Source organism: Centropristis striata, chromosome 22 (genome assembly GCF_030273125.1).
Source record: "Centropristis striata isolate RG_2023a ecotype Rhode Island chromosome 22, C.striata_1.0, whole genome shotgun sequence".
In the NCBI taxonomy this organism is placed as follows: domain Eukaryota; kingdom Metazoa; phylum Chordata; class Actinopteri; order Perciformes; family Serranidae; genus Centropristis; species Centropristis striata.
The window spans coordinates 21,908,576-21,931,881 of record NC_081538.1 but is presented as its reverse complement, the minus strand read 5'-3'; the positions used below and the strand labels follow the sequence as shown (position 1 = coordinate 21,931,881).

At 40.5% G+C, this 23,306-nt stretch overlaps 53 non-coding genes across 53 annotated transcripts; all 53 read right to left on the bottom strand.

The window, feature by feature from the left end:
- Positions 1-613: 613 nt before the first annotated feature.
- On the bottom strand, positions 614-685 carry trnaq-uug (transfer RNA glutamine (anticodon UUG)). Its single transcript has one exon. It is a non-coding gene; the product is annotated as a tRNA-Gln (tRNA).
- Positions 686-907: 222 nt separating this feature from the next.
- On the bottom strand, positions 908-990 carry trnal-cag (transfer RNA leucine (anticodon CAG)). Its single transcript has one exon. It is a non-coding gene; the product is annotated as a tRNA-Leu (tRNA).
- A 258-nt stretch (positions 991-1,248) lies between these two features.
- Positions 1,249-1,331, bottom strand: trnal-cag (transfer RNA leucine (anticodon CAG)). Its single transcript has one exon. It is a non-coding gene; the product is annotated as a tRNA-Leu (tRNA).
- A 482-nt stretch (positions 1,332-1,813) lies between these two features.
- On the bottom strand, positions 1,814-1,885 carry trnaq-uug (transfer RNA glutamine (anticodon UUG)). The gene has a single exon. It is a non-coding gene; the product is annotated as a tRNA-Gln (tRNA).
- A 221-nt stretch (positions 1,886-2,106) lies between these two features.
- trnal-cag (transfer RNA leucine (anticodon CAG)) lies at positions 2,107-2,189 on the bottom strand. The gene has a single exon. It is a non-coding gene; the product is annotated as a tRNA-Leu (tRNA).
- Positions 2,190-2,447: 258 nt separating this feature from the next.
- trnal-cag (transfer RNA leucine (anticodon CAG)) lies at positions 2,448-2,530 on the bottom strand. The gene has a single exon. It is a non-coding gene; the product is annotated as a tRNA-Leu (tRNA).
- Positions 2,531-2,733: 203 nt separating this feature from the next.
- On the bottom strand, positions 2,734-2,816 carry trnal-cag (transfer RNA leucine (anticodon CAG)). The gene has a single exon. It is a non-coding gene; the product is annotated as a tRNA-Leu (tRNA).
- Positions 2,817-4,294: 1,478 nt separating this feature from the next.
- trnaq-uug (transfer RNA glutamine (anticodon UUG)) lies at positions 4,295-4,366 on the bottom strand. Its single transcript has one exon. It is a non-coding gene; the product is annotated as a tRNA-Gln (tRNA).
- A 223-nt stretch (positions 4,367-4,589) lies between these two features.
- Positions 4,590-4,672, bottom strand: trnal-cag (transfer RNA leucine (anticodon CAG)). The gene has a single exon. It is a non-coding gene; the product is annotated as a tRNA-Leu (tRNA).
- A 258-nt stretch (positions 4,673-4,930) lies between these two features.
- On the bottom strand, positions 4,931-5,013 carry trnal-cag (transfer RNA leucine (anticodon CAG)). Its single transcript has one exon. It is a non-coding gene; the product is annotated as a tRNA-Leu (tRNA).
- A 258-nt stretch (positions 5,014-5,271) lies between these two features.
- On the bottom strand, positions 5,272-5,354 carry trnal-cag (transfer RNA leucine (anticodon CAG)). Its single transcript has one exon. It is a non-coding gene; the product is annotated as a tRNA-Leu (tRNA).
- A 203-nt stretch (positions 5,355-5,557) lies between these two features.
- Positions 5,558-5,640, bottom strand: trnal-cag (transfer RNA leucine (anticodon CAG)). The gene has a single exon. It is a non-coding gene; the product is annotated as a tRNA-Leu (tRNA).
- A 482-nt stretch (positions 5,641-6,122) lies between these two features.
- On the bottom strand, positions 6,123-6,194 carry trnaq-uug (transfer RNA glutamine (anticodon UUG)). The gene has a single exon. It is a non-coding gene; the product is annotated as a tRNA-Gln (tRNA).
- Positions 6,195-6,417: 223 nt separating this feature from the next.
- On the bottom strand, positions 6,418-6,500 carry trnal-cag (transfer RNA leucine (anticodon CAG)). Its single transcript has one exon. It is a non-coding gene; the product is annotated as a tRNA-Leu (tRNA).
- Positions 6,501-6,758: 258 nt separating this feature from the next.
- On the bottom strand, positions 6,759-6,841 carry trnal-cag (transfer RNA leucine (anticodon CAG)). Its single transcript has one exon. It is a non-coding gene; the product is annotated as a tRNA-Leu (tRNA).
- Positions 6,842-7,323: 482 nt separating this feature from the next.
- On the bottom strand, positions 7,324-7,395 carry trnaq-uug (transfer RNA glutamine (anticodon UUG)). The gene has a single exon. It is a non-coding gene; the product is annotated as a tRNA-Gln (tRNA).
- A 223-nt stretch (positions 7,396-7,618) lies between these two features.
- On the bottom strand, positions 7,619-7,701 carry trnal-cag (transfer RNA leucine (anticodon CAG)). The gene has a single exon. It is a non-coding gene; the product is annotated as a tRNA-Leu (tRNA).
- Positions 7,702-7,959: 258 nt separating this feature from the next.
- Positions 7,960-8,042, bottom strand: trnal-cag (transfer RNA leucine (anticodon CAG)). The gene has a single exon. It is a non-coding gene; the product is annotated as a tRNA-Leu (tRNA).
- A 482-nt stretch (positions 8,043-8,524) lies between these two features.
- trnaq-uug (transfer RNA glutamine (anticodon UUG)) lies at positions 8,525-8,596 on the bottom strand. The gene has a single exon. It is a non-coding gene; the product is annotated as a tRNA-Gln (tRNA).
- A 223-nt stretch (positions 8,597-8,819) lies between these two features.
- trnal-cag (transfer RNA leucine (anticodon CAG)) lies at positions 8,820-8,902 on the bottom strand. The gene has a single exon. It is a non-coding gene; the product is annotated as a tRNA-Leu (tRNA).
- A 482-nt stretch (positions 8,903-9,384) lies between these two features.
- On the bottom strand, positions 9,385-9,456 carry trnaq-uug (transfer RNA glutamine (anticodon UUG)). Its single transcript has one exon. It is a non-coding gene; the product is annotated as a tRNA-Gln (tRNA).
- Positions 9,457-9,679: 223 nt separating this feature from the next.
- Positions 9,680-9,762, bottom strand: trnal-cag (transfer RNA leucine (anticodon CAG)). Its single transcript has one exon. It is a non-coding gene; the product is annotated as a tRNA-Leu (tRNA).
- A 258-nt stretch (positions 9,763-10,020) lies between these two features.
- trnal-cag (transfer RNA leucine (anticodon CAG)) lies at positions 10,021-10,103 on the bottom strand. The gene has a single exon. It is a non-coding gene; the product is annotated as a tRNA-Leu (tRNA).
- Positions 10,104-10,346: 243 nt separating this feature from the next.
- Positions 10,347-10,418, bottom strand: trnaq-uug (transfer RNA glutamine (anticodon UUG)). Its single transcript has one exon. It is a non-coding gene; the product is annotated as a tRNA-Gln (tRNA).
- Positions 10,419-10,641: 223 nt separating this feature from the next.
- On the bottom strand, positions 10,642-10,724 carry trnal-cag (transfer RNA leucine (anticodon CAG)). Its single transcript has one exon. It is a non-coding gene; the product is annotated as a tRNA-Leu (tRNA).
- Positions 10,725-11,206: 482 nt separating this feature from the next.
- Positions 11,207-11,278, bottom strand: trnaq-uug (transfer RNA glutamine (anticodon UUG)). Its single transcript has one exon. It is a non-coding gene; the product is annotated as a tRNA-Gln (tRNA).
- A 223-nt stretch (positions 11,279-11,501) lies between these two features.
- trnal-cag (transfer RNA leucine (anticodon CAG)) lies at positions 11,502-11,584 on the bottom strand. Its single transcript has one exon. It is a non-coding gene; the product is annotated as a tRNA-Leu (tRNA).
- A 482-nt stretch (positions 11,585-12,066) lies between these two features.
- On the bottom strand, positions 12,067-12,138 carry trnaq-uug (transfer RNA glutamine (anticodon UUG)). Its single transcript has one exon. It is a non-coding gene; the product is annotated as a tRNA-Gln (tRNA).
- Positions 12,139-12,361: 223 nt separating this feature from the next.
- On the bottom strand, positions 12,362-12,444 carry trnal-cag (transfer RNA leucine (anticodon CAG)). Its single transcript has one exon. It is a non-coding gene; the product is annotated as a tRNA-Leu (tRNA).
- A 1,442-nt stretch (positions 12,445-13,886) lies between these two features.
- trnaq-uug (transfer RNA glutamine (anticodon UUG)) lies at positions 13,887-13,958 on the bottom strand. The gene has a single exon. It is a non-coding gene; the product is annotated as a tRNA-Gln (tRNA).
- A 223-nt stretch (positions 13,959-14,181) lies between these two features.
- Positions 14,182-14,264, bottom strand: trnal-cag (transfer RNA leucine (anticodon CAG)). The gene has a single exon. It is a non-coding gene; the product is annotated as a tRNA-Leu (tRNA).
- Positions 14,265-14,746: 482 nt separating this feature from the next.
- Positions 14,747-14,818, bottom strand: trnaq-uug (transfer RNA glutamine (anticodon UUG)). The gene has a single exon. It is a non-coding gene; the product is annotated as a tRNA-Gln (tRNA).
- Positions 14,819-15,041: 223 nt separating this feature from the next.
- Positions 15,042-15,124, bottom strand: trnal-cag (transfer RNA leucine (anticodon CAG)). Its single transcript has one exon. It is a non-coding gene; the product is annotated as a tRNA-Leu (tRNA).
- Positions 15,125-15,606: 482 nt separating this feature from the next.
- trnaq-uug (transfer RNA glutamine (anticodon UUG)) lies at positions 15,607-15,678 on the bottom strand. Its single transcript has one exon. It is a non-coding gene; the product is annotated as a tRNA-Gln (tRNA).
- A 223-nt stretch (positions 15,679-15,901) lies between these two features.
- trnal-cag (transfer RNA leucine (anticodon CAG)) lies at positions 15,902-15,984 on the bottom strand. The gene has a single exon. It is a non-coding gene; the product is annotated as a tRNA-Leu (tRNA).
- Positions 15,985-16,242: 258 nt separating this feature from the next.
- On the bottom strand, positions 16,243-16,325 carry trnal-cag (transfer RNA leucine (anticodon CAG)). Its single transcript has one exon. It is a non-coding gene; the product is annotated as a tRNA-Leu (tRNA).
- A 482-nt stretch (positions 16,326-16,807) lies between these two features.
- On the bottom strand, positions 16,808-16,879 carry trnaq-uug (transfer RNA glutamine (anticodon UUG)). The gene has a single exon. It is a non-coding gene; the product is annotated as a tRNA-Gln (tRNA).
- Positions 16,880-17,102: 223 nt separating this feature from the next.
- Positions 17,103-17,185, bottom strand: trnal-cag (transfer RNA leucine (anticodon CAG)). Its single transcript has one exon. It is a non-coding gene; the product is annotated as a tRNA-Leu (tRNA).
- Positions 17,186-17,443: 258 nt separating this feature from the next.
- Positions 17,444-17,526, bottom strand: trnal-cag (transfer RNA leucine (anticodon CAG)). Its single transcript has one exon. It is a non-coding gene; the product is annotated as a tRNA-Leu (tRNA).
- A 482-nt stretch (positions 17,527-18,008) lies between these two features.
- trnaq-uug (transfer RNA glutamine (anticodon UUG)) lies at positions 18,009-18,080 on the bottom strand. The gene has a single exon. It is a non-coding gene; the product is annotated as a tRNA-Gln (tRNA).
- A 223-nt stretch (positions 18,081-18,303) lies between these two features.
- On the bottom strand, positions 18,304-18,386 carry trnal-cag (transfer RNA leucine (anticodon CAG)). The gene has a single exon. It is a non-coding gene; the product is annotated as a tRNA-Leu (tRNA).
- A 482-nt stretch (positions 18,387-18,868) lies between these two features.
- trnaq-uug (transfer RNA glutamine (anticodon UUG)) lies at positions 18,869-18,940 on the bottom strand. Its single transcript has one exon. It is a non-coding gene; the product is annotated as a tRNA-Gln (tRNA).
- Positions 18,941-19,163: 223 nt separating this feature from the next.
- Positions 19,164-19,246, bottom strand: trnal-cag (transfer RNA leucine (anticodon CAG)). Its single transcript has one exon. It is a non-coding gene; the product is annotated as a tRNA-Leu (tRNA).
- A 482-nt stretch (positions 19,247-19,728) lies between these two features.
- On the bottom strand, positions 19,729-19,800 carry trnaq-uug (transfer RNA glutamine (anticodon UUG)). The gene has a single exon. It is a non-coding gene; the product is annotated as a tRNA-Gln (tRNA).
- A 223-nt stretch (positions 19,801-20,023) lies between these two features.
- trnal-cag (transfer RNA leucine (anticodon CAG)) lies at positions 20,024-20,106 on the bottom strand. Its single transcript has one exon. It is a non-coding gene; the product is annotated as a tRNA-Leu (tRNA).
- Positions 20,107-20,364: 258 nt separating this feature from the next.
- On the bottom strand, positions 20,365-20,447 carry trnal-cag (transfer RNA leucine (anticodon CAG)). Its single transcript has one exon. It is a non-coding gene; the product is annotated as a tRNA-Leu (tRNA).
- A 243-nt stretch (positions 20,448-20,690) lies between these two features.
- Positions 20,691-20,762, bottom strand: trnaq-uug (transfer RNA glutamine (anticodon UUG)). Its single transcript has one exon. It is a non-coding gene; the product is annotated as a tRNA-Gln (tRNA).
- Positions 20,763-20,985: 223 nt separating this feature from the next.
- Positions 20,986-21,068, bottom strand: trnal-cag (transfer RNA leucine (anticodon CAG)). Its single transcript has one exon. It is a non-coding gene; the product is annotated as a tRNA-Leu (tRNA).
- Positions 21,069-21,550: 482 nt separating this feature from the next.
- trnaq-uug (transfer RNA glutamine (anticodon UUG)) lies at positions 21,551-21,622 on the bottom strand. The gene has a single exon. It is a non-coding gene; the product is annotated as a tRNA-Gln (tRNA).
- A 223-nt stretch (positions 21,623-21,845) lies between these two features.
- Positions 21,846-21,928, bottom strand: trnal-cag (transfer RNA leucine (anticodon CAG)). The gene has a single exon. It is a non-coding gene; the product is annotated as a tRNA-Leu (tRNA).
- Positions 21,929-22,186: 258 nt separating this feature from the next.
- trnal-cag (transfer RNA leucine (anticodon CAG)) lies at positions 22,187-22,269 on the bottom strand. The gene has a single exon. It is a non-coding gene; the product is annotated as a tRNA-Leu (tRNA).
- A 319-nt stretch (positions 22,270-22,588) lies between these two features.
- trnal-cag (transfer RNA leucine (anticodon CAG)) lies at positions 22,589-22,671 on the bottom strand. Its single transcript has one exon. It is a non-coding gene; the product is annotated as a tRNA-Leu (tRNA).
- Positions 22,672-23,153: 482 nt separating this feature from the next.
- On the bottom strand, positions 23,154-23,225 carry trnaq-uug (transfer RNA glutamine (anticodon UUG)). Its single transcript has one exon. It is a non-coding gene; the product is annotated as a tRNA-Gln (tRNA).
- Positions 23,226-23,306: the final 81 nt, after the last annotated feature.

Genomic DNA, 23,306 nt, shown 5'->3' with positions numbered 1-23,306 from the left:
GATGACACCGCAAGGTAATCTGACATGTCTGTAAATACTGGGTCGTTCCCTCTAACACGACTTGAAAAGCTGCACGTTGTTTGGGATAACGATACAGAATGCAGCACCTTGGACCGCTCGGTCATCCTGACTGAAGACAGCCCATATTTATTGAAAATGTTGAAAAAATATCATGATTTTCTAAATTGGGCATGCTGGTATGTGCTTTGACTATAAGCACAGTTGAAAAAGCTTAACAGGATGACACCTCAAGGTAATCTGACATGTCTGTAAATACTGGGTAGTTCCCTCTAACACGACTTGAAAAGCTGCACGTTGTTTGGGATAACCATACAGAATGCAGCACCTTGGACCGCTCGGTCATCCTGACTGAAGACAGCCCATATTTATTGAAAATGTTGAAAAAATATCATGATTTTCTAAATTGGGCATGCTGGTATGTGCTTTGACTATAAGCACAGTTGAAAAAAAACAACAGGATGACACCTCAATGTAATCTGACAAGTCTGTAAATACTGGGCAGTTCTCCCTAAGACAAATTGGAACACTGCCCTCTTCAGGTGATTTGAACAATGTTAGCAGGGTTAAGACCATAGTTTGGGATAGCCACGTGAGGTTCCACCGAGATTTGAACTCGGATCACTGGATTCAAAGTCCAGAGTGCTCACCATTACACCATGGAACCGCAAAAGTAAAAAAAAAACCTCTTCCTGACGGAATCGAATCCATCAACAGATAAGCCTACTGCATTCAAAGACTTGGTGCAAATTCAAAAATGGAAATGTGTAGGCTCACGAATGCTACTGAAGAAGTACAAATAAAATATTTCGTCACGTGTGTCTTCTAACATACAGATAATTCAATTCTAAATATCTTGAAACAGCAAAGAGTTCCAGTATACGAAGGCTGTCAGAAGTGGGATTCGAACCCACGCCTCCAGTGGAGACTGCGACCTGAACGCAGCGCCTTGGACCGCTCGGCCATCCTGACTGAAAACAGCCCATTTTTATTGAAAATTTTGAAAAAATATCATGATATACTAAATTCAGCATGATGGTGTGTGATTTGACTATAAGGACAGTTGAAAAAGTTTAACAGGATGACACCTCAAGGTAATCTGACATGTCTGTAAATACTGGGTAGTTCCATCTAACACGACTTGAAAAGCTGCACGTTGTTTGGGATAACCATACAGATAATTTATTTCCAAATATCTTGAAACAGCAAAGAGTTCCAGTATACAAAGGCTGTCAGAAGTGGGATTCGAACCCACACCTCCAGTGGAGACTGCGACCTGAACGCAGCGCCTTGGACCGCTCGGCCATCCTGACTGAAAACAGCCCATTTTTATTGAAAATTTTGAAAAAATATCATGATATACTAAATTCAGCATGATGGTGTGTGATTTGACTATAAGGACAGTTGAAAAAGCTTAACAGGATGACACCTCAAGGTAATCTGACATGTCTGTAAATACTGGGTAGTTCCCTCTAACACGACTTGAAAAGCTGCACGTTGTTTGGGATAACCATACAGAATGCAGCACCTTGGACCGCTCGGTCATCCTGACTGAAGACAGCCCATATTTATTGAAAATGTTGAAAAAATATCATGATTTTCTAAATTGGGCATGCTGGTATGTGCTTTGAGTATAAGCACAGTTGAAAAAAAACAACAGGATGACACCTCAATGTAATCTGACAAGTCTGTAAATACTGGGCAGTTCTCCCTAAGACAAATTGGAACACTGCCCTCTTCAGGTGATTTGAACAATGTTAGCAGGGTTAAGACCATAGTTTGGGATAGCCACGTGAGGTTCCACCGAGATTTGAACTCGGATCACTGGATTCAAAGTCCAGAGTGCTCACCATTACACCATGGAACCGCAAAAGTAAAAAAAAACCTCTTCCTGACGGAATCGAATCCATCAACAGATAAGCCTACTGCATTCAAAGACTTGGTGCAAATTCAAAAATGGAAATGTGTAGGCTCACGAATGCTACTGAAGAAGTACAAATAAAATATTTCGTCACGTGTGTCTTCTAACATACAGATAATTCAATTCTAAATATCTTGAAACAGCAAAGAGTTCCAGTATACAAAGGCTGTCAGAAGTGGGATTCGAACCCACGCCTCCAGTGGAGACTGCGACCTGAACGCAGCGCCTTGGACCGCTCGGCCATCCTGACTGAAAACAGCCCATTTTTATTGAAAATTTTGAAAAAATATCATGATATACTAAATTCAGCATGATGGTGTGTGATTTGACTATAAGGACAGTTGAAAAAGTTTAACAGGATGACACCTCAAGGTAATCTGACATGTCTGTAAATACTGGGTAGTTCCATCTAACACGACTTGAAAAGCTGCACGTTGTTTGGGATAACCATACAGATAATTTATTTCCAAATATCTTGAAACAGCAAAGAGTTCCAGTATACAAAGGCTGTCAGAAGTGGGATTCGAACCCACACCTCCAGTGGAGACTGCGACCTGAACGCAGCGCCTTGGACCGCTCGGCCATCCTGACTGAAAACAGCCCATTTTTATTGAAAATTTTGAAAAAATATTATGATAAATTCTTGGTGCAAATTCAAAAATGGAAATGTGTAGGCTCACGAATGCTACTGAAGAAGTACAAATCAAATATTTCGTCACATGTGTGTCTTCTAACATACAGATAATTCAATTCTAAATATCTTGAAACAGCAAAGAGTTCCAGTATACAAAGGCTGTCAGAAGTGGGATTTGAACACACGCCTCCATGGGAGACTGCGACCTGAACGCAGCGCCTTGGACCGCTCGGCCATCCTGACTGAAAACAGCCCATTTTTATTGAAAATTTTGAAAAAATATCTTGATATACTAAATTCAGCATGATGGTGTGTGATTTGACTATAAGCACAGTTGAAAAAGTTTAACAGGATGACACCTCAAGGTAATCTGACATGTCTGTAAATACTGGGTAGTTCCCTCTCACACGACTTGAAAAGCTGCACGTTGTTTGGGATAACCATACAGAATGCAGCACCTTGGACCGCTCGGTCATCCTGACTGAAGACAGCCCATATTTATTGAAAATGTTGAAAAAATATCATGATTTTCTAAATTGGGCATGCTGGTATGTGCTTTGACTATAAGCACAGTTGAAAAAAAACCACAGGATGACACCTCAATGTAATCTGACAAGTCTGTAAATACTGGGCAGTTCTCCCTAAGACAAATTGGAACACTGCCCTCTACAGGTGATTTGAACAATGTTAGCAGGGTTAAGACCATAGTTTGGGATAGCCATAGGGCTGCACGATAAATCGTTAAAAAATCGCGATCTCGATTCGCACATACACGTGATCTAATTTCTACACACGTCGATTCTGAAGCATTTTATACCTGGAGCTGCATCAGAAAAAAATGCTCCTATTATCTCCCGGATTTTTTCAAGCGCCCCCAAACGCAGCACTGCTGCTGCCTCCTCCCTCAACCAATGGTAAAGCATCTTTACGTTAACACGTGATTCAGTGGAGGACGCCCGCCTGCAGTTGAGCGTTTTGGAAAGAGTGAGCTAAAGCGGAGGAAAGTCGCCGGTAAGGAGGGTTGAATGGATGCCGAAGAAAACCAAAATTGTAGTGGCGAGAGTCACCCACCGCCCCGAACCGACCTCGTGCCCAAAAAAGGTTCACATTCGGCGGTGTGGAAGTATTTCGGATTACAGCCAGACGATGACAAACAGTGTGAGGTGCATTGTAGCGTGTGTTTTGCCCTCATTGCGGCGCCGCAAGGCAACACTACAAATCTCTACAATCACCTTAAACGTCACCACAAAGTACAGCATGATGAAGTCGTACAAGGCAAGAAACAAACACAGACGTCAATAACCGGAACCTTGTACAATGCGACGGCATACCCACTAAACTCCAGTAGACATAAGGAGATCACAGCAGCTATCACATATCACCTAGACAAAGATATGGCCCCAATAAACACTGTACAACATACTACGCTCTATGTTCTAAAGAAATCAGACTGTTTGATGTGCATATGATGATAGGGGGAAGTTGTTGTCACCTGCATGTCTCAATTTTTATTTTTTATTTTTGTTAAAGTAATTTATCTTCCAATGATTTAACTACTAATATGCCCTTGCCAAACACTGTTTTTTTGTTTTGTCAAAGTTCATCAGTGCAACAAACATTTTGTGAAAAAAATCGTGCCAGAGAATCGTGATCTCAATTCTAAGCAGAAAAATCGTGATTCACATTTTTTCCAGAATCGTGCAGCCCTAGATAGCCACGTAAGGTTCCACCGAGATTTGAACTCGGATCACTGGATTCAAAGTCCAGAGTGCTCACCATTACACCATGGAACCCCAAAAGTTAAAAAAAACCTCTTCCTGACGGAATCGAATCCATCAACTGATAAGCCTACTGCATTCAAAGACTTGGTGCAAATTCAAAAATGGAAATGTGTAGGCTCACGAATGCTACTGAAGAAGTACAAATCAAATATTTCGTCACATGTGTGTCTTCTAACATACAGATAATTCAATTCTAAATATCTTGAAACAGCAAAGAGTTCCAGTATACAAAGGCTGTCAGAAGTGGGATTCGAACCCACGCCTCCAGTGGAGACTGCGACCTGAACGCAGCGCCTTGGACCGCTCGGCCATCCTGACTGAAAACAGCCCATTTTTATTGAAAATTTTGAAAAAATATCATGATATACTAAATTCAGCATGATGGTGTGTGATTTGACTATAAGGACAGTTGAAAAAGTTTAACAGGATGACACCTCAAGGTAATCTGACATGTCTGTAAATACTGGGTAGTTCCATCTAACACGACTTGAAAAGCTGCACGTTGTTTGGGATAACCATACAGATAATTTATTTCCAAATATCTTGAAACAGCAAAGAGTTCCAGTATACAAAGGCTGTCAGAAGTGGGATTCGAACCCACGCCTCCAGTGGAGACTGCGACCTGAACGCAGCGCCTTGGACCGCTCGGCCATCCTGACTGAAAACAGCCCATTTTTATTGAAAATTTTGAAAAAATATCATGATATACTAAATTCAGCATGATGGTGTGTGATTTGACTATAAGGACAGTTGAAAAAGTTTAACAGGATGACACCTCAAGGTAATCTGACATGTCTGTAAATACTGGGTAGTTCCATCTAACACGACTTGAAAAGCTGCACGTTGTTTGGGATAACCATACAGATAATTTATTTCCAAATATCTTGAAACAGCAAAGAGTTCCAGTATACAAAGGCTGTCAGAAGTGGGATTCGAACCCACGCCTCCAGTGGAGACTGCGACCTGAACGCAGCGCCTTGGACCGCTCGGCCATCCTGACTGAAAACAGCCCATTTTTATTGAAAATTTTGAAAAAATATTATGATATATTCTTGGTGCAAATTCAAAAATGGAAATGTGTAGGCTCACGAATGCTACTGAAGAAGTACAAATCAAATATTTCGTCACATGTGTGTCTTCTAACATACAGATAATTCAATTCTAAATATCTTGAAACAGCAAAGAGTTCCAGTATACAAATGTTGTCAGAAGTGGGATTCGAACCCACGCCTCCAGTGGAGACTGCGACCTGAACGCAGCGCCTTGGACCGCTCGGCCATCCTGACTGAAAACAGCCCATTTTTATTGAAAATTTTGAAAAAATATCATGATATACTAAATTCAGCATGATGGTGTGTGATTTGACTATAAGGACAGTTGAAAAAGCTTAACAGGATGACACCTCAAGGTAATCTGACATGTCTGTAAATACTGGGTAGTTCCCTCTAACACGACTTGAAAAGCTGCACGTTGTTTGGGATAACCATACAGAATGCAGCACCTTGGACCGCTCGGTCATCCTGACTGAAGACAGCCCATATTTATTGAAAATGTTGAAAAAATATCATGATTTTCTAAATTGGGCATGCTGGTATGTGCTTTGACTATAAGCACAGTTGAAAAAAAACAACAGGATGACACCTCAATGTAATCTGACAAGTCTGTAAATACTGGGCAGTTCTCCCTAAGACAAATTGGAACACTGCCCTCTTCAGGTGATTTGAACAATGTTAGCAGGGTTAAGACCATAGTTTGGGATAGCCACGTAAGGTTCCACCGAGATTTGAACTCGGATCACTGGATTCAAAGTCCAGAGTGCTCACCATTACACCATGGAACCGCAAAAGTTAAAAAAAACCTCTTCCTGACGGAATCGAATCCATCAACAGATAAGCCTACTGCATTCAAAGACTTGGTGCAAATTCAAAAATGGAAATGTGTAGGCTCACGAATGCTACTGAAGAAGTACAAATCAAATATTTCGTCACATGTGTGTCTTCTAACATACAGATAATTCAATTCTAAATATCTTGAAACAGCAAAGAGTTCCAGTATACAAAGGCTGTCAGAAGTGGGATTCGAACCCACGCCTCCAGTGGAGACTGCGACCTGAACGCAGCGCCTTGGACCGCTCGGCCATCCTGACTGAAAACAGCCCATTTTTATTGAAAATTTTGAAAAAATATCATGATATACTAAATTCAGCATGATGGTGTGTGATTTGACTATAAGGACAGTTGAAAAAGTTTAACAGGATGACACCTCAAGGTAATCTGACATGTCTGTAAATACTGGGTAGTTCCATCTAACACGACTTGAAAAGCTGCACGTTGTTTGGGATAACCATACAGATAATTTATTTCCAAATATCTTGAAACAGCAAAGAGTTCCAGTATACAAAGGCTGTCAGAAGTGGGATTCGAACCCACGCCTCCAGTGGAGACTGCGACCTGAACGCAGCGCCTTGGACCGCTCGGCCATCCTGACTGAAAACAGCCCATTTTTATTGAAAATTTTGAAAAAATATCATGATATACTAAATTCAGCATGATGGTGTGTGATTTGACTATAAGGACAGTTGAAAAAGTTTAACAGGATGACACCTCAAGGTAATCTGACATGTCTGTAAATACTGGGTAGTTCCCTCTCACACGACTTGAAAAGCTGCACGTTGTTTGGGATAACCATACAGAATGCAGCACCTTGGACCGCTCGGTCATCCTGACTGAAGACAGCCCATATTTATTGAAAATGTTGAAAAAATATCATGATTTTCTAAATTGGGCATGCTGGTATGTGCTTTGACTATAAGCACAGTTGAAAAAAAACAACAGGATGACACCTCAATGTAATCTGACAAGTCTGTAAATACTGGGCAGTTCTCCCTAAGACAAATGGGAACACTGCCCTCTTCAGGTGATTTGAACAATGTTAGCAGGGTTAAGACCATAGTTTGGGATAGCCACGTAAGGTTCCACCGAGATTTGAACTCGGATCACTGGATTCAAAGTCCAGAGTGCTCACCATTACACCATGGAACCTCAAAACTTAAAAAAAACCTCTTCCTGACGGAATCGAATCCATCAACAGATAAGCCTACTGCATTCAAAGACTTGGTGCAAATTCAAAAATGGAAATGTGTAGGCTCACGAATGCTACTGAAGAAGTACAAATCAAATATTTCGTCACATGTGTGTCTTCTAACATACAGATAATTCAATTCTAAATATCTTGAAACAGCAAAGAGTTCCAGTATACAAAGGCTGTCAGAAGTGGGATTCGAACCCACGCCTCCAGTGGAGACTGCGACCTGAACGCAGCGCCTTGGACCGCTCGGCCATCCTGACTGAAAACAGCCCATTTTTATTGAAAATTTTGAAAAAATATCATGATATACTAAATTCAGCATGATGGTGTGTGATTTGACTATAAGGACAGTTGAAAAAGTTTAACAGGATGACACCTCAAGGTAATCTGACATGTCTGTAAATACTGGGTAGTTCCATCTAACACGACTTGAAAAGCTGCACGTTGTTTGGGATAACCATATAGATAATTTATTTCCAAATATCTTGAAACAGCAAAGAGTTCCAGTATACAAAGGCTGTCAGAAGTGGGATTCGAACCCACGCCTCCAGTGGAGACTGCGACCTGAACGCTGCGCCTTGGACCGCTCGGCCATCCTGACTGAAAACAGCCCATTTTTATTGAAAATTTTGAAAAAATATCATGATATACTAAATTCAGCATGATGGTGTGTGATTTGACTATAAGGACAGTTGAAAAAGTTTAACAGGATGACACCTCAAGGTAATCTGACATGTCTGTAAATACTGGGTAGTTCCCTCTAACACGACTTGAAAAGCTGCACGTTGTTTGGGATAACCATACAGAATGCAGCACCTTGGACCGCTCGGTCATCCTGACTGAAGACAGCCCATATTTATTGAAAATGTTGAAAAAATATCATGATTTTCTAAATTGGGCATGCTGGTATGTGCTTTGACTATAAGCACAGTTGAAAAAAAACAACAGGATGACACCTCAATGTAATCTGACAAGTCTGTAAATACTGGGCAGTTCTCCCTAAGACAAATGGGAACACTGCCCTCTTCAGGTGATTTGAACAATGTTAGCAGGGTTAAGACCATAGTTTGGGATAGCCACGTAAGGTTCCACCGAGATTTGAACTCGGATCACTGGATTCAAAGTCCAGAGTGCTCACCATTACACCATGGAACCTCAAAACTTAAAAAAAACCTCTTCCTGACGGAATCGAATCCATCAACAGATAAGCCTACTGCATTCAAAGACTTGGTGCAAATTCAAAAATGGAAATGTGTAGGCTCACGAATGCTACTGAAGAAGTACAAATCAAATATTTCGTCACATGTGTGTCTTCTAACATACAGATAATTCAATTCTAAATATCTTGAAACAGCAAAGACTTCCAGTATACAAAGGCTGTCAGAAGTGGGATTTGAACACACGCCTCCATGGGAGACTGCGACCTGAACGCAGCGCCTTGGACCGCTCGGCCATCCTGACTGAAAACAGCCCATTTTTATTGAAAATTTTGAAAAAATATCTTGATATACTAAATTCAGCATGATGGTGTGTGATTTGACTATAAGGACAGTTGAAAAAGTTTAACAGGATGACACCTCAAGGTAATCTGACATGTCTGTAAATACTGGGTAGTTCCCTCTCACACGACTTGAAAAGCTGCACGTTGTTTGGGATAACCATACAGAATGCAGCACCTTGGACCGCTCGGTCATCCTGACTGAAGACAGCCCATATTTATTGAAAATGTTGAAAAAATATCATGATTTTCTAAATTGGGCATGCTGGTATGTGCTTTGACTATAAGCACAGTTGAAAAAAAACCACAGGATGACACCTCAATGTAATCTGACAAGTCTGTAAATACTGGGCAGTTCTCCCTAAGACAAATTGGAACACTGCCCTCTACAGGTGATTTGAACAATGTTAGCAGGGTTAAGACCATAGTTTGGGATAGCCACGTAAGGTTCCACCGAGATTTGAACTCGGATCACTGGATTCAAAGTCCAGAGTGCTCACCATTACACCATGGAACCCCAAAAGTTAAAAAAAACCTCTTCCTGACGGAATCGAATCCATCAACTGATAAGCCTACTGCATTCAAAGACTTGGTGCAAATTCAAAAATGGAAATGTGTAGGCTCACGAATGCTACTGAAGAAGTACAAATCAAATATTTCGTCACATGTGTGTCTTCTAACATACAGATAATTCAATTCTAAATATCTTGAAACAGCAAAGAGTTCCAGTATACAAAGGCTGTCAGAAGTGGGATTCGAACCCACGCCTCCAGTGGAGACTGCGACCTGAACGCAGCGCCTTGGACCGCTCGGCCATCCTGACTGAAAACAGCCCATTTTTATTGAAAATTTTGAAAAAATATCATGATATACTAAATTCAGCATGATGGTGTGTGATTTGACTATAAGGACAGTTGAAAAAGTTTAACAGGATGACACCTCAAGGTAATCTGACATGTCTGTAAATACTGGGTAGTTCCATCTAACACGACTTGAAAAGCTGCACGTTGTTTGGGATAACCATACAGATAATTTATTTCCAAATATCTTGAAACAGCAAAGAGTTCCAGTATACAAAGGCTGTCAGAAGTGGGATTCGAGCCCACGCCTCCAGTGGAGACTGCAACCTGAACGCAGCGCCTTGGACCGCTCGGCCATCCTGACTGAAAACAGCCCATTTTTATTGAAAATTTTGAAAAAATATCATGATATACTAAATTCAGCATGATGGTGTGTGATTTGACTATAAGGACAGTTGAAAAAGTTTAACAGGATGACACCTCAAGGTAATATGACATGTCTGTAAATACTGGGTAGTTCTCCCTAAGACAAATTGGAACACTGCCCTCTACAGGTGATTTGAACAATGTTAGCAGGGTTAAGACCATAGTTTGGGATAGCCACGTAAGGTTCCACCGAGATTTGAACTCGGATCACTGGATTCAAAGTCCAGAGTGCTCACCATTACACCATGGAACCGCAAAAGTAAAAAAAAACCTCTTCCTGACGGAATCGAATCCATTAACAGATAAGCCTACTGCATTCAAAGACTTGGTGCAAATTCAAAAATGGAAATGTGTAGGCTCACAAATGCTACTGAAGAAGTACAAATCAAATATTTCGTCACATGTGTGTCTTCTAACATACAGATAATTCAATTCTAAATATCTTGAAACAGCAAAGAGTTCCAGTGTACAAAGGCTGTCAGAAGTGGGATTCGAACCCACGCCTCCAGTGGAGACTGCGACCTGAACGCAGCGCCTTGGACCGCTCGGCCATCCTGACTGAAAACAGCCCATTTTTATTGAAAATTTTGAAAAAATATCATGATATACTAAATTCAGCATGATGGTGTGTGATTTGACTATAAGGACAGTTGAAAAAGTTTAACAGTATGACACCTCAAGGTAATCTGACATGTCTGTAAATACTGGGTAGTTCCCTCTCACACGACTTGAAAAGCTGCACGTTGTTTGGGATAACCATACAGAATGCAGCACCTTGGACCGCTCGGTCATCCTGACTGAAGACAGCCCATATTTATTGAAAATGTTGAAAAAATATCATGATTTTCTAAATTGGGCATGCTGGTATGTGCTTTGACTATAAGCACAGTTGAAAAAAAACAACAGGATGACACCTCAATGTAATCTGACAAGTCTGTAAATACTGGGCAGTTCTCCCTAAGACAAATTGGAACACTGCCCTCTACAGGTGATTTGAACAATGTTAGCAGGGTTAAGACCATAGTTTGGGATAGCCACGTAAGGTTCCACCGAGATTTGAACTCGGATCACTGGAGTCAAAGTCCAGAGTGCTCACCATTACACCATGGAACCGCAAAAGTTAAAAAAAACCTCTTCCTGACGGAATCGAATCCATCAACAGATAAGCCTACTGCATTCAAAGACTTGGTGTAAATTCAAAAATGGAAATGTGTAGGCTCACAAATGCTACTGAAGAAGTACAAATCAAATATTTTGTCACATGTGTGTCTTCTAACATACAGATAATTCAATTCTAAACATCTTGAAACAGCAAAGAGTTCCAGCATACAAAGGCTGTCAGAAGTGGGATTCGAACCCACGCCTCCAGTGGAGACTGCGACCTGAACGCAGCGCCTTGGACCGCTCGGCCATCCTGACTGAAAACAGCCCATTTTTATTGAAAATTTTGAAAAAATATCATGATATACTAAAGTCAGCATGATGGTGTGTGATTTGACTATAAGGACAGTTGAAAAAGTTTAACAGGATGACACCTCAAGGTAATCTGACATGTCTGTAAATACTGGGTAGTTCCATCTAACACGACTTGAAAAGCTGCACGTTGTTTGGGATAACCATACAGAATGCAGCACCTTGGACCGCTCGGTCATCCTGACTGAAGACAGCCCATATTTATTGAAAATGTTGAAAAAATATCATGATTTTCTAAATTGGGCATGCTGGTATGTGCTTTGACTATAAGCACAGTTGAAAAAAAACAACAGGATGACACCTCAATGTAATTTGACAAGTCTGTAAATACTGGGCAGTTCTCCCTAAGACAAATTGGAACACTGCCCTCTACAGGTGATTTGAACAATGTTAGCAGGGTTAAGACCATAGTTTGGGATAGCCACGTAAGGTTCCACCGAGATTTGAACTCGGATCACTGGATTCAAAGTCCAGAGTGCTCACCATTACACCATGGAACCGCAAAAGTTAAAAAAAACCTCTTCCTGACGGAATCGAATCCATCAACAGATAAGCCTACTGCATTCAAAGACTTGGTGCAAATTCAAAAATCGAAATGTGTAGGCTCACAAATGCTACTGAAGAAGTACAAATCAAATATTTTGTCACATGTGTGTCTTCTAACATACAGATAATTCAATTCTAAACATCTTGAAACAGCAAAGAGTTCCAGCATACAAAGGCTGTCAGAAGTGGGATTCGAACCCACGCCTCCAGTGGAGACTGCGACCTGAACGCAGCGCCTTGGACCGCTCGGCCATCCTGACTGAAAACAGCCCATTTTTATTGAAAATTTTGAAAAAATATCATGATATACTAAAGTCAGCATGATGGTGTGTGATTTGACTATAAGGACAGTTGAAAAAGTTTAACAGGATGACACCTCAAGGTAATCTGACATGTCTGTAAATACTGGGTAGTTCCATCTAACACGACTTGAAAAGCTGCACGTTGTTTGGGATAACCATACAGAATGCAGCACCTTGGACCGCTCGGTCATCCTGACTGAAGACAGCCCATATTTATTGAAAATGTTGAAAAAATATCATGATTTTCTAAATTGGGCATGCTGGTATGTGCTTTGACTATAAGCACAGTTGAAAAAAAACAACAGGATGACACCTCAATGTAATTTGACAAGTCTGTAAATACTGGGCAGTTCTCCCTAATGCTGGGCTTACACCAAACGATTTTCACAGTCCCAGACTAAAAACTAAAAGTCTTTAGTAAATCTAGGAGTCTTACTGGAGTCACAGCGCGCTCCCGTCATCCCGATCGTTAAGTGTAAGGTAGTAATCTGCGCTGTTTTTTATCAGTCTTTTCCTAATCTTGGGTTTGCGATCATATCAAACGTGTTTGATATGATCGCAAGTCGCAGTGACGTAACACAATCAACAACCAATAGATGAGCAGACCGGCCAGTATATGTCTATGAGTAAAACCACTTCAACAGGAAAAAGTTACATCACAATAATGTTAGTAAGCTCAGTCCTAAATACAAATATAGAGATGTAATATATTTACGGCCACAAGCGGGATTTTGGGGGCGCTGTTTCATAGTAAAGAGAATAGTAAGCAGACCCAGTTAAAATGTATAAATAAATGTATACATAAATAAGTAATAAATAATTGATGATGAATGTGTGATTAACTAAATGACAGTTGATAGAGCTGATAAGTATAATTATTCAATTAAACAAATAATTAAATAGGACATAAATGTATATCATGAATTCTTTTCTACAGTTTCCTTTCCTTTATTCTTCCTTATATCTATTTTACTGTAAAATAGTCACTTTTCATGTCAGAAAAACAGAAACCCCTTTTCAGCTTTGTGAGGGGCATTTTGTGGCGTCTTCTCCTCTTCTTTTTGTTGTTTTTTTTCCCAACACAAACCACTGCACACACAAAAATTGCATGGTAGGTAAAAAATGCTAAAGGAAATCTAGTTGTAGTCTTGTAAATAGTGATCCTGCAAGATTCACAGTCTTTGTAGAATCTCAGTCTGAGACTAGGCTGGGACTAAAAACTCTCAACAGTTGTCTTTAGATGTGAGCAGATGTGAGCTGATAGTTTTGCAGGAGTCTTTCCAAATCTTTTCAAAGTCTTCTGGTGTATAGGTAGCATAAGACAAATTGGAACACTGCCCTCTACAGGTGATTTGAACAATGTTAGCAGGGTTAAGACCATAGTTTGGGATAGCCACGTAAGGTTCCACCGAGATTTGAACTCGGATCACTGGATTCAAAGTCCAGAGTGCTCACCATTACACCATGGAACCGCAAAAGTTAAAAAAAACCTCTTCCTGACGGAATCGAATCCATTAACAGATAAGCCTACTGCATTCAAAGACTTGGTGCAAATTCAAAAATGGAAATGTGTAGGCTCACGAATGCTACTGAAGAAGTACAAATCAAATATTTCGTCACATGTGTGTCTTCTAACATACAGATAATTCAATTCTAAATATCTTGAAACAGCAAAGAGTTCCAGTATACAAAGGCTGTCAGAAGTGGGATTCGAACCCACGCCTCCAGTGGAGACTGCGACCTGAACGCAGCGCCTTGGACCGCTCGGCCATCCTGACTGAAAACAGCCCATTTTTATTGAAAATTTTGAAAAAATATCATGATATACTAAATTCAGCATGATGGTGTGTGATTTGACTATAAGGACAGTTGAAAAAGTTTAACAGGATGACACCTCAAGGTAATCTGACATGTCTGTAAATACTGGGTAGTTCCCTCTCACACGACTTGAAAAGCTGCACGTTGTTTGGGATAACCATACAGAATGCAGCACCTTGGACCGCTCGGTCATCCTGACTGAAGACAGCCCATATTTATTGAAAATGTTGAAAAAATAACATGATTTTCTAAATTGGGCATGCTGGTATGTGCTTTGACTATAAGCACAGTTGAAAAAAAACAACAGGATGACACCTCAATGTAATCTGACAAGTCTGTAAATACTGGGCAGTTCTCCCTAAGACAAATTGGAACACTGCCCTCTACAGGTGATTTGAACAATGTTAGCAGGGTTAAGACCATAGTTTGGGAAAGCCACGTAAGGTTCCACCGAGATTTGAACTCGGATCACTGGATTCAAAGTCCAGAGTGCTCACCATTACACCATGGAACCGCAAAAGTTAAAAACAACCTCTTCCTGACGGAATCGAATCCATCAACAGATAAGCCTACTGCATTCAAAGACTTGGTGTAAATTCAAAAATGGAAATGTGTAGGCTCACAAATGCTACTGAAGAAGTACAAATCAAATATTTCGTCACATGTGTGTCTTCTAACATACAGATAATTCAATTCTAAACATCTTGAAACAGCAAAGAGTTCCAGTATACAAAGGCTGTCAGAAGTGGGATTCGAACCCACGCCTCCAGTGGAGACTGCGACCTGAACGCAGCGCCTTGGACCGCTCGGCCATCCTGACTGAAAACAGCCTATTTTTATTGAAAATTTTGAAAAAATATCATGATATACTAAATTCAGCATGATGGTGTGTGATTTGACTATAAGGACAGTTGAAAAAGTTTAACAGGATGACACCTCAAGGTAATCTGACATGTCTGTAAATACTGGGTAGTTCCATCTAACACGACTTGAAAAGCTGCACGTTGTTTGGGATAACCATACAGAATGCAGCACCTTGGACCGCTCGGTCATCCTGACTGAAGACAGCCCATATTTATTGAAAATGTTGAAAAAATATCATGATTTTCTAAATTGGGCATGCTGGTATGTGCTTTGACTATAAGCACAGTTGAAAAAAAACAACAGGATGACACCTCAATGTAATCTGACAAGTCTGTAAATACTGGGCAGTTCTCCCTAAGACAAATGGGAACACTGCCCTCTTCAGGTGATTTGAACAATGTTAGCAGGGTTAAGACCATAGTTTGGGATAGCCACGTAAGGTTCCACCGAGATTTGAACTCGGATCACTGGATTCAAAGTCCAGAGTGCTCACCATTACACCATGGAACCGCAAAAGTTAAAAAAAACCTCTTCCTGACGGAATCGAATCCATCAACAGATAAGCCTACTGCATTCAAAGACTTGGTGCAAATTCAAAAATGGAAATGTGTAGGCTCACGAATGCTACTGAAGAAGTACAAATCAAATATTTCGTCACATGTGTGTCTTCTAACATACAGATAATTCAATTCTAAATATCTTGAAACAGCAAAGAGTTCCAGTATACAAAGGCTGTCAGAAGTGGGATTCGAACCCACGCCTCCAGTGGAGACTGCGACCTGAACGCAGCGCCTTGGACCGCTCGGCCATCCTGACTGAAAACAGCCCATTTTTATTGAAAATTTTGAAAAAATATCATGATATACTAAATTCAGCATGATGGTGTGTGATTTGACTATAAGGACAGTTGAAAAAGTTTAACAGGATGACACCTCAAGGTAATCTGACATGTCTGTAAATACTGGGTAGTTCCATCTAACACGACTTGAAAAGCTGCACGTTGTTTGGGATAACCATACAGATAATTTATTTCCAAATATCTTGAAACAGCAAAGAGTTCCAGTATACAAAGGCTGTCAGAAGTGGGATTCGAACCCACGCCTCCAGTGGAGACTGCGACCTGAACGCTGCGCCTTGGACCGCTCGGCCATCCTGACTGAAAACAGCCCATTTTTATTGAAAATTTTGAAAAAATATCATGATATACTAAATTCAGCATGATGGTGTGTGATTTGACTATAAGGACAGTTGAAAAAGTTTAACAGGATGACACCTCAAGGTAATCTGACATGTCTGTAAATACTGGGTAGTTCCCTCTAACACGACTTGAAAAGCTGCACGTTGTTTGGGATAACCATACAGAATGCAGCACCTTGGACCGCTCGGTCATCCTGACTGAAGACAGCCCATATTTATTGAAAATGTTGAAAAAATATCATGATTTTCTAAATTGGGCATGCTGGTATGTGCTTTGACTATAAGCACAGTTGAAAAAAAACAACAGGATGACACCTCAATGTAATCTGACAAGTCTGTAAATACTGGGCAGTTCTCCCTAAGACAAATGGGAACACTGCCCTCTTCAGGTGATTTGAACAATGTTAGCAGGGTTAAGACCATAGTTTGGGATAGCCACGTAAGGTTCCACCGAGATTTGAACTCGGATCACTGGATTCAAAGTCCAGAGTGCTCACCATTACACCATGGAACCTCAAAACTTAAAAAAAACCTCTTCCTGACGGAATCGAATCCATCAACAGATAAGCCTACTGCATTCAAAGACTTGGTGCAAATTCAAAAATGGAAATGTGTAGGCTCACGAATGCTACTGAAGAAGTACAAATCAAATATTTCGTCACATGTGTGTCTTCTAACATACAGATAATTCAATTCTAAATATCTTGAAACAGCAAAGAGTTCCAGTATACAAAGGCTGTCAGAAGTGGGATTCGAACCCACGCCTCCAGTGGAGACTGCGACCTGAACGCAGCGCCTTGGACCGCTCGGCCATCCTGACTGAAAACAGCCCATTTTTATTGAAAATTTTGAAAAAATATCATGATATACTAAATTCAGCATGATGGTGTGTGATTTGACTATAAGGACAGTTGAAAAAGTTTAACAGGATGACACCTCAAGGTAATCTGACATGTCTGTAAATACTGGGTAGTTCCATCTAACACGACTTGAAAAGCTGCACGTTGTTTGGGATAACCATATAGATAATTTATTTCCAAATATCTTGAAACAGCAAAGAGTTCCAGTATACAAAGGCTGTCAGAAGTGGGATTCGAACCCACGCCTCCAGTGGAGACTGCGACCTGAACGCTGCGCCTTGGACCGCTCGGCCATCCTGACTGAAAACAGCCCATTTTTATTGAAAATTTTGAAAAAATATCATGATATACTAAATTCAGCATGATGGTGTGTGATTTGACTATAAGGACAGTTGAAAAAGTTTAACAGGATGACACCTCAAGGTAATCTGACATGTCTGTAAATACTGGGTAGTTCCCTCTAACACGACTTGAAAAGCTGCACGTTGTTTGGGATAACCATACAGAATGCAGCACCTTGGACCGCTCGGTCATCCTGACTGAAGACAGCCCATATTTATTGAAAATGTTGAAAAAATATCATGATTTTCTAAATTGGGCATGCTGGTATGTGCTTTGACTATAAGCACAGTTGAAAAAAAACAACAGGATGACACCTCAATGTAATCTGACAAGTCTGTAAATACTGGGCAGTTCTCCCTAAGACAAATGGGAACACTGCCCTCTTCAGGTGATTTGAACAATGTTAGCAGGGTTAAGACCATAGTTTGGGATAGCCACGTAAGGTTCCACCGAGATTTGAACTCGGATCACTGGATTCAAAGTCCAGAGTGCTCACCATTACACCATGGAACCTCAAAACTTAAAAAAAACCTCTTCCTGACGGAATCGAATCCATCAACAGATAAGCCTACTGCATTCAAAGACTTGGTGCAAATTCAAAAATGGAAATGTGTAGGCTCACGAATGCTACTGAAGAAGTACAAATCAAATATTTCGTCACATGTGTGTCTTCTAACATACAGATAATTCAATTCTAAATATCTTGAAACAGCAAAGAGTTCCAGTATACAAATGTTGTCAGAAGTGGGATTCGAACCCACGCCTCCAGTGGAGACTGCGACCTGAACGCAGCGCCTTGGACCGCTCGGCCATCCTGACTGAAAACAGCCCATTTTTATTGAAAATTTTGAAAAAATATCATGATATACTAAATTCAGCATGATGGTGTGTGATTTGACTATAAGGACAGTTGAAAAAGCTTAACAGGATGACACCTCAAGGTAATCTGACATGTCTGTAAATACTGGGTAGTTCCCTCTAACACGACTTGAAAAGCTGCACGTTGTTTGGGATAACCATACAGAATGCAGCACCTTGGACCGCTCGGTCATCCTGACTGAAGACAGCCCATATTTATTGAAAATGTTGAAAAAATATCATGATTTTCTAAATTGGGCATGCTGGTATGTGCTTTGACTATAAGCACAGTTGAAAAAAAACAACAGGATGACACCTCAATGTAATCTGACAAGTCTGTAAATACTGGGCAGTTCTCCCTAAGACAAATTGGAACACTGCCCTCTTCAGGTGATTTGAACAATGTTAGCAGGGTTAAGACCATAGTTTGGGATAGCCACGTAAGGTTCCACCGAGATTTGAACTCGGATCACTGGATTCAAAGTCCAGAGTGCTCACCATTACACCATGGAACCTCAAAACTTAAAAAAAACCTCTTCCTGACAGAATCGAATCCATCAACAGATAAGCCTACTGCATTCAAAGACTTGGTGCAAATTCAAAAATGGAAATGTGTAGGCTCACGAATGCTACTGAAGAAGTACAAATCAAATATTTCGTCACATGTGTGTCTTCTAACATACAGATAATTCAATTCTAAATATCTTGAAACAGCAAAGAGTTCCAGTATACAAAGGCTGTCAGAAGTGGGATTCGAACCCACGCCTCCAGTGGAGACTGCGACCTGAACGCAGCGCCTTGGACCGCTCGGCCATCCTGACTGAAAACAGCCCATTTTTATTGAAAATTTTGAAAAAATATCATGATATACTAAATTCAGCATGATGGTGTGTGATTTGACTATAAGGACAGTTGAAAAAGTTTAACAGGATGACACCTCAAGGTAATCTGACATGTCTGTAAATACTGGGTAGTTCCATCTAACACGACTTGAAAAGCTGCACGTTGTTTGGGATAACCATACAGAATGCAGCACCTTGGACCGCTCGGTCATCCTGACTGAAGACAGCCCATATTTATTGAAAATGTTGAAAAAATATCATGATTTTCTAAATTGGGCATGCTGGTATGTGCTTTGACTATAAGCACAGTTGAAAAAAAACAACAGGATGACACCTCAATGTAATCTGACAAGTCTGTAAATACTGGGCAGTTCTCCCTAAGACAAATTGGAACACTGCCCTCTTCAGGTGATTTGAACAATGTTAGCAGGGTTAAGACCATAGTTTGGGATAGCCACGTAAGGTTCCACCGAGATTTGAACTCGGATCACTGGATTCAAAGTCCAGAGTGCTCACCATTACACCATGGAACCTCAAAACTTAAAAAAAACCTCTTCCTGACAGAATCGAATCCATCAACAGATAAGCCTACTGCATTCAAAGACTTGGTGCAAATTCAAAAATGGAAATGTGTAGGCTCACGAATGCTACTGAAGAAGTACAAATCAAATATTTCGTCACATGTGTGTCTTCTAACATACAGATAATTCAATTCTAAATATCTTGAAACAGCAAAGAGTTCCAGTATACAAAGGCTGTCAGAAGTGGGATTCGAACCCACGCCTCCAGTGGAGACTGCGACCTGAACGCAGCGCCTTGGACCGCTCGGCCATCCTGACTGAAAACAGCCCATTTTTATTGAAAATTTTGAAAAAATATCATGATATACTAAATTCAGCATGATGGTGTGTGATTTGACTATAAGGACAGTTGAAAAAGTTTAACAGGATGACACCTCAAGGTAATCTGACATGTCTGTAAATACTGGGTAGTTCCATCTAACACGACTTGAAAAGCTGCACGTTGTTTGGGATAACCATACAGATAATTTATTTCCAAATATCTTGAAACAGCAAAGAGTTCCAGTATACAAAGGCTGTCAGAAGTGGGATTCGAGCCCACGCCTCCAGTGGAGACTGCAACCTGAACGCAGCGCCTTGGACCGCTCGGCCATCCTGACTGAAAACAGCCCATTTTTATTGAAAATTTTGAAAAAATATCATGATATACTAAATTCAGCATGATGGTGTGTGATTTGACTATAAGGACAGTTGAAAAAGTTTAACAGGATGACACCTCAAGGTAATATGACATGTCTGTAAATACTGGGTAGTTCTCCCTAAGACAAATTGGAACACTGCCCTCTACAGGTGATTTGAACAATGTTAGCAGGGTTAAGACCATAGTTTGGGATAGCCACGTAAGGTTCCACCGAGATTTGAACTCGGATCACTGGATTCAAAGTCCAGAGTGCTCACCATTACACCATGGAACCGCAAAAGTTAAAAAAAACCTCTTCCTGACGGAATCGAATCCATTAACAGATAAGCCTACTGCATTCAAAGACTTGGTGCAAATTCAAAAATGGAAATGTGTAGGCTCACGAATGCTACTGAAGAAGTACAAATCAAATATTTCGTCACATGTGTGTCTTCTAACATACAGATAATTCAATTCTAAATATCTTGAAACAGCAAAGAGTTCCAGTATACAAAGGCTGTCAGAAGTGGGATTCGAACCCACGCCTCCAGTGGAGACTGCGACCTGAACGCAGCGCCTTGGACCGCTCGGCCATCCTGACTGAAAACAGCCCATTTTTATTGAAAATTTTGAAAAAATATCATGATATACTAAATTCAGCATGATGGTGTGTGATTTGACTATAAGGACAGTTGAAAAAGTTTAACAGGATGACACCTCAAGGTAATCTGACATGTCTGTAAATACTGGGTAGTTCCCTCTCACACGACTTGAAAAGCTGCACGTTGTTTGGGATAACCATACAGAATGCAGCACCTTGGACCGCTCGGTCATCCTGACTGAAGACAGCCCATATTTATTGAAAATGTTGAAAAAATAACATGATTTTCTAAATTGGGCATGCTGGTATGTGCTTTGACTATAAGCACAGTTGAAAAAAAACAACAGGATGACACCTCAATGTAATCTGACAAGTCTGTAAATACTGGGCAGTTCTCCCTAAGACAAATTGGAACACTGCCCTCTACAGGTGATTTGAACAATGTTAGCAGGGTTAAGACCATAGTTTGGGATAGCCACGTAAGGTTCCACCGAGATTTGAACTCGGATCACTGGATTCAAAGTCCAGAGTGCTCACCATTACACCATGGAACCGCAAAAGTTAAAAAAAACCTCTTCCTGACGGAATCGAATCCATCAACAGATAAGCCTACTGCATTCAAAGACTTGGTGTAAATTCAAAAATGGAAATGTGTAGGCTCACAAATGCTACTGAAGAAGTACAAATCAAATATTTCGTCACATGTGTGTCTTCTAACATACAGATAATTCAATTCTAAACATCTTGAAACAGCAAAGAGTTCCAGTATACAAAGGCTGTCAGAAGTGGGATTCGAACCCACGCCTCCAGTGGAGACTGCGACCTGAACGCAGCGCCTTGGACCGCTCGGCCATCCTGACTGAAAACAGCCCATTTTTATTGAAAATTTTGAAAAAATATCATGATATACTAAATTCAGCATGATGGTGTGTGATTTGACTATAAGGACAGTTGAAAAAGTTTAACAGGATGACACCTCAAGGTAATCTGACATGTCTGTAAATACTGGGTAGTTCCATCTAACACGACTTGAAAAGCTGCACGTTGTTTGGGATAACCATATAGATAATTTATTTCCAAATATCTTGAAACAGCAAAGAGTTCCAGTATACAAAGGCTGTCAGAAGTGGGATTCGAACCCACGCCTCCAGTGGAGACTGCGACCTGAACGCTGCGCCTTGGACCGCTCGGCCATCCTGACTGAAAACAGCCCATTTTTATTGAAAATTTTGAAAAAATATCATGATATACTAAATTCAGCATGATGGTGTGTGATTTTTATTGAAAATTTTGAAAAAATATCATGATATACTAAATTCAGCATGATGGTGTGTGATTTGACTATAAGGACAGTTGAAAAAGTTTAACAGGATGACACCTCAAGGTAATCTGACATGTCTGTAAATACTGGGTAGTTCCATCTAACACGACTTGAAAAGCTGCACGTTGTTTGGGATAACCATACAGATAATTTATTTCCAAATATCTTGAAACAGCAAAGAGTTCCAGTATACAAAGGCTGTCAGAAGTGGGATTCGAACCCACGCCTCCAGTGGAGACTGCGACCTGAACGCTGCGCCTTGGACCGCTCGGCCATCCTGACTGAAAACAGCCCATTTTTATTGAAAATTTTGAAAAAATATCATGATATACTAAATTCAGCATGATGGTGTGTGATTTGACTATAAGGACAGTTGAAAAAGTTTAACAGGATGACACCTCAAGGTAATCTGACATGTCTGTAAATACTGGGTAGTTCCCTCTCACACGACTTGAAAAGCTGCACGTTGTTTGGGATAACCATACAGAATGCAGCACCTTGGACCGCTCGGTCATCCTGACTGAAGACAGCCCATATTTATTGAAAATGTTGAAAAAATATCATGATTTTCTAAATTGGGCATGCTGGTATGTGCTTTGACTATAAGCACAGTTGAAAAAAAACAACAGGATGACACCTCAATGTAATCTGACAAGTCTGTAAATACTGGGCAGTTCTCCCTAAGACAAATGGGAACACTGCCCTCTTCAGGTGATTTGAACAATGTTAGCAGGGTTAAGACCATAGTTTGGGATAGCCACGTAAGGTTCCACCGAGATTTGAACTCGGATCACTGGATTCAAAGTCCAGAGTGCTCACCATTACACCATGGAACCTCAAAACTTAAAAAAAACCTCTTCCTGACGGAATCGAATCCATCAACAGATAAGCCTACTGCATTCAAAGACTTGGTGCAA